Raw genomic sequence first — 7,091 nt, 5'->3', positions numbered from 1 at the left:
TTTACCTCATTAGGTACTAAAGATAATATATAATTATTTATATCGTCGGCAGTTTTATTTTTTGGTGTTACAATTGCACGCTTTTTTAAGTAATCAATGTTATTAAAATTGTTGTTGAAATTATCGTATATTAATGTTGTCATTTTGTCAATTGGATCTAGGTCAAAATCTACAAAGTATTTTTCTAGTATTTTTATCCATGTAATATCTTCATTTTCTAAATCTTTTATTCCTTCAGCAGTACATTTCCTATATCCAATGTCCATTTTGAAAAATTTTCAATCCTTTTTTTTTTCTTTTGATGTTGTATCAAAATGTTTTAATCGCATATTTTCTGTTAATGTTAAAACCTGAAAGTGTGGCCATAAATAAGAATTATTTATGCATGCATCTATTATGTGTTCTTTTGTTCCTGTAGGTAAAACATGTAGGATTTGTCAAAAATAACCTCCTAGAATAATTGTCATTCCACCAAATGGTTGATCAAAATTGTTTCGTAAATCTTGGAGTGTTTTATCTAATGCTTCAAAATAATATTTATTAGTCATAGGTGCTTCGTCCCATAAAATTAATGATATTTTTTCAATTAAATGTGCTAATTGAGTTCTCTTTTTTATATGACATGTTGAAAATTTATCTATTGATAGTGGTATTCGAAATCTAGAATGTGCAGTTCTTCCTTTAGGCAATAATAGTGATGTTATTCCTGCAGATGCGACAGCTAGAATTATTTCATTATTAGATCTAATTTTTGTTATAATTGTATTCCACAAATATGTTTTTCCAGTCCCTCCATGGGCACAAATAAAAAATAAGTTGTTTTGTTTATCAATAACGGATTCTAAAATTTTATGGTAAATAATTCGTTGTTCATTGTTTAAATTTTCTACTAATAAAGAATTTTCTATTTTTAATTTATTTATATCATAATTAAGTTCTTCTCTTAAAAGTTTATTGTTTAAATTATTTATTAGTGAACCAGTAGGCAACGATAGATTAAAATGAGCTAAAGTTGATGAGTTTAGATATAATAATTTTTCTAGTTCATATAATATAAAATTATATAATTCATTTTCTAGTATTTCAAAATACAGGTTGTTAAATTTTTTTTTAATTTTGTGTAAGATATCATCAGTCATAAGTTTCCAGTTTTTTTCAAGTAATTTCAGTGGGTTATTTACATTGTAAAATAATAATAAATAGATGTCGTAGTTGTGACGATGTAGACCAAAAAGATGCCTCTAATATAGATTGTTCTCATTCTCTATCATCTCCTAATAAACCTAATGCATAACATGCTGCCTGATATGTTCCATGTGTTATGTTATCAATAGTTCGAAGACTTTCATAGCTTGTTATTCCTTTTCGATGATTTAGTAATAATTTTAGATAATACAATTCTCCAGAGTTTGGATGAATATAATATGATCGGCCTATTGTATGCCCTGTTTGTCTAGAAGATCAATATTTATACCTACTATTCCAAACATATTTAGTTGGAAATTCATTATAAGTTAGATTTCTAGCATTGATATCAGTTTTGTTTGTTTCCATCCATTCTGTTAGAGTTATTTTATGAATATCTGGTTGTTTCATTATATCAATTAGATGTTGGTTTGATCTGAATGTTATGTTTTGTATTTTTGGTAAATGTATTGATAGACGTTGAATGGCTGGGTTTCTATGATGTATTGGATATTCACATAAGCGCCATAATGCTTCATAAGGTGTTATGTATCTACAATTAATATAGTTTTTTTATTTCATCTATTTCTTCATAAATAATTTCTCCACACTTTTCTGTACAAATATTTTCTTCTATGACTGTTCTTATTCTATCTGGTCCTTTTGTTAGATATTTAAATAAATATTTTATAAGCATTGACTGAGAATAGATTTCTACATTAATGTGAGTATTATATTTAAGCCACAGATCTATATGATGTGGAACAACATATCTATTATCTAATTTAATGCCATCTTTTTCAACATAGAAATTTTTATTTCTTCTTCTATAATTGACAAATCTATTTTCTTCGATATATGTTTCATTTTTTATTTCTCTCAGAAATTTTTTGGAACATTCTGAGTTTTTCATACATTGAGCAGTTGGTTTTGCTATTCCACATGGTCCATGCATCATAAATTCAGCAACAACATTGTATTTTATTTTATTTTTTTTAGGGTCAGGAATTTTTGCGGAAATGAATTTATCAATTTTTTATGGATCATGTAGTTTATCGTCGATATGTAACCAAAACAGGAAATGACAATGTGGCAAACCCCATTTCTGAAATTCTACTACATACAGATCTACAAAATTTAAACAGAAAATTTATTTTAGATATATTTAGTATAAGTATTAAATAATATTATTTAATATTTATAGATAAGAAGAACATAAATATGAGAAAAATGTACTAACCTACTACAATTCTTCCAAAGATATTTTCATTTTTTATTGTTGATAAAAAAATGTTCTAATTTCATTTTAAAAACTCTTATAATAATATCAGGTTTATCTGCAGAATTAAAACCATGTATTTTTATTAAAGCTCTAGTAATTTCAGGCCATTTTGGATTACATGTAAATGTTATGAATAAATCAGGGTTTCCATAATATGTACAAATTGCCATTGCATCATGATAGTTTTGGATCATGTATCTAGGACTTCCAGTATGACTGGAAGGAAGAATAATTCTTTTACCTATTGCGTGTGCATTTGTATATCCTTTTGTAATAGCATCTTGAATTCCTTGATAAAATTCAGATCTCAAATTTTTTTGATTTTTTTTCTAATGTAATCAAATCTATCTTCTTCTACACAGGCATATGCATCAACTACATATTGTTGTAATAATCTTCCACTTCTAAATAGGATATCACTTTGATGTTGATGTTCTAGTAATTAATAACAATAAATTCTCTCATAGAAATTCTTTTTCTTTTGTATGTGTTATTTGTGTTATTTACATTATATTTTAAATCTATTCTATAACCATCTTCTCCATAAGAAAACAATAATGGATATTGAAGAGACATAAGATGGATGTAATTTTGTAATTCTTTGTAAAGAATTTGTTCTATCTTCAATTATAATGTCTCTTCCTTATTCTTATTCACCAATATCTCTAACTATTAAACAACCTATATCATTTGAAGTTGGTAATTCATATTGATTATTATATGTATTTCTTCGATTTATAAGTCTTAATTTCATAGATGATAATTTATCTTCTTCGTATCTATCTCTTATCATTCAAAATTTTTTTACTAATTTATTTGTATTATCTAACATTGTAATTAAATGTTCAATTATTATTTTTATTAAATCTTTTGATTCATTTTCAAATGAGAATGAAGCCATTCGATTTTCAATTTCATTTTCCGTATCATATATATATAGTTGTACAAATCTAGGAGGATTATTATCAGTTGGAAGAAGAGATCCTATCAGATAATGTATTTGTCCACTTATTTTAAAAATATAAGGGCCAATAGAGTTTTTTGGGAAATTTTCTATATTACTCCCAAATGATGTAAATGCAAACATGGAATTATAAATTCTAATATTTTTTTGAAAGTGTGTACTCGATGATCCTCCATAATAATCTAATAGATTATATAGTATAGAATGAATATGTTTAATAAAAGGTGTTCTAATTTTTCCTTGTCTACAACAAAGATTGAATTTAGGTGGGTTACTTCTTTTGATTCGTTCATTAAGCCAAAAAAGAGCACCGCAATAATGGCAGATATAAGAACAGTTTCCAAAGTCGATGTACATATTATTATCACCTAAGAAAAAAAATTAAGATCAGTTTGTGAAACTATTATACAATTTTTTTTATTGAAAAAATTTATTATTTAGTATAAGTAAGAAATTTACGATTTTGTGTGTTGTTTTCAAATGCTGATGCATGGACTTGATCAGAAGATCTGCTTTCAGTTTCAGAGATTTGTTGTATAGGTTGGCTTTCAGTTTCAGACATATGTAGCATATGTCTGCTTTCAGTTTGGGTCATATGTTGCATCACATCAACTCTAGATCGAGGGATTAGTGTGAATGAATCTCTTGTACCAGAACTTGATTTACTTGAGTAATCAGTATTTACAACTGTTGAATCCTCGTCTATATGTGAGATGACATAACGTACGCGGTAGTTAGATTTTATGGGCATTTTTTTAATTTTTTTCTTCGGCTCCATCTATGTATTACAATACATTGTAATTTAATAAACTATTTTGTAAATTTTATATTTATGTTAGAAAAGATTATGACATATGAGTAATCATGATTACTATATTAGACAAAACAGAATAAAGAATTTTATCTAACAAATAAGATAAACTAAATGTACATAACACGATAGGTGAATATTTATGAGAATTTTTTAATCAATGAATGAATATTATAAAATTATTATGATATAGAACAATATAACATATATAAACTGAATATACAATTTCAAAAATAAAAATAATATATGTATAAATATTTTGTCATAATAATACCATAAGTAAAATATGAGAAGAAATTAATAGTTTATAAGCATATATAGTATCATACAATATTATACTATAAAGTAAAAGTAATATATTTTATTATAGATAAAGTAAATAAATATATTTAGTATTATCAATACAACCGTATATAATCTCATAAATAAATATTGAAATAATAAAGACATAAAATTTTAATAATACCTGGAATGCTGTATAAATAGCAAATTTCAGCTAACCAAATCAGACTATATATAGAAATGATGCCTTGCTATGAAGATAGAGCAGGAAACGATTGATTTTCAAGTGTTGCAGTACAATATGGAGATAAGAAATGACCAAATCTGCTCGGAAATGACACAATAGGGAAATAATTTATTACCACATAATGGTTATAATATGTTAAAAACAAAATATAAGAAAGAAAATAAAACAAATGTATTTTAGAATTGACTTAATTGTACCAATATGCTACACACATATATTAAATCAGGAAAAAACTATAAGAATAAAGCAATTGAAACATATTTAGGCAAAAAGATAAAGTAAATAAAATGTAAAATAAGAAGAAATGAAGTTTTAAGAATAAAAAAATAAAAACAAATACGTATGATGTTAAAGGATATTGAATTGTGTCAACTTTGGCTTTGCAACAATTATTTGTACTAATACAAATCGGTTTTTTGTGTTCCTGTTTTGAGGCCAACTATTTGCACTGGCATAACTCATTTTTTTGTTTCTGTTTTTATGTATTATTTTGTTGGTTTTAATAGCTGATAAACGCTAATCAAAAAAAGAAATGTAATATAGTTATAAACAATAATATGTATTATTATACATGTATTAAAAAGAAGGAAAGCTATTATTGCTTCCTGAAAATAATTATAACAGAATAAGAGGAACAAATTTATATACAAATTTATGTCTCAATTACATCATAAATTTGGGCTTTTGAGTTATTTCATGCCCTTGCGGGAGATTTTTCGGATTCCGTCTTGTAATGTTTCTTCAAACAAACTTGTAGCTTATTTCCCAATACATGTTAATCAAACAAATAAAACAATATTATAATCGTGAGAATTAAATTTTTGAATATAACAAACAAAATTTTTGATAAAGAAAGACATTAATTTGAAGTAAAACTTAGAACAATGTATAAATATAAAGTTTTAGTCAACGAAGGAAAAATAGCAACGAATGACCAAAGATGGATTGGAAAGAAAGAATAGTCAAGTACAGGCAACAAACATTAGTGAATGAAATATGAATAGCAGTGAATGATTAAAAGTCGACTGGAAGGGAAAAGTTGTCCAACGCAGGTAAGAAAAACAGGAAAGTACAAAATGGAGTTATATATATGACATCTAGTAATATACACGGCTGTCACCTATGTTATCAAGGAATTTATACCATAAGTAAGAAAATTTTGCATACATTTGGTTCAAGTTATGAAGAATATATACCGTGAGTAATTGAAATAAAATATGGCAATATACATGGCTACCAGCTACATTATCAAGGAGTTTATGCCATAAGTAAGAGAAAATCGTATAGCTTAGAATAGCAATATACAGGATTACACATATACTAAGAAAAATAAAATATTTCAGTGTTCACTAAAAAATTTAGAAAGATATAAGTTAAAACCATAACTTTAGCCGAGAATGGGCTAAATGGAACAAAGAGAGAAACGCACGGAAAAGAAACAGAAGAATAAAATATAAAATCATAGACAAAACCGGCAAAGAAAAAACAGAGGAATAAGTGATAGGGTAATATAAAAAAATAAGAATCAAACAGTTTGTGCAATATACCTAGTTATACTAATATATCATATACATAAAATAAATTAGTGTACAGGGAAAAAAGAGCTTTATATTATACTGTAAATTGAGTAGAGATTATAAATATATGTAGAAACATTCAGGGAAGCATAGCATTATATCTAAATATTTGGTTCAGGTTATAATCATCTATTGTCAAGAACATATACCTTAAGTAATTGGATACAGATTTAGCAATATATATATGGCTGTCATCTACATTATTAAGGAGTTTATGCCATAAGTATGAAAATTTAGTATACATTTGGTTTAGATTATATTCATTTGTTGTGAATAATATATACCATAAGTAATTCAAACAAAATCTGGCAATATACATGGCTACCAACTACATCATTAAGGAGTTTATGAAAATAAAATATATTGGCATAACTCTGAAATAATAAGGGCAACATCAATGATAGCCATATCTGTAATAATAATTACTCAGCACATGTTAACAACAAATGATATATAACATCATCATAACCGGAGAAGAATAAAATGTTTGAATTTAAGAAACCGAGTTTTTGATAAATAAAGGCGTTCTGTTGTAATAAAATTTAGAATACTGTGTAAATATCAAATGTCAGTTAATAAATTAAGAATAATAGTAAACGACCAAATATACAATGAAGAAGAAAAAAAGTGAACTGCAGAGGAAACAAACGGATATGTACAAAATAGTATCATAGACAAAACCAGCTTTTATAAATACAAATATATAGTAAAACTAAAACAAAAGACAAATTAAAATATATTGG

This window comes from Morus notabilis, unplaced genomic scaffold (assembly GCF_000414095.1).
Source record: "Morus notabilis unplaced genomic scaffold, ASM41409v2 Scaffold1623, whole genome shotgun sequence".
NCBI lineage: Eukaryota > Viridiplantae > Streptophyta > Magnoliopsida > Rosales > Moraceae > Morus > Morus notabilis.
The sequence above is the reverse complement of the archived record's forward strand: the minus strand, read 5'-3'. Positions refer to the sequence as shown.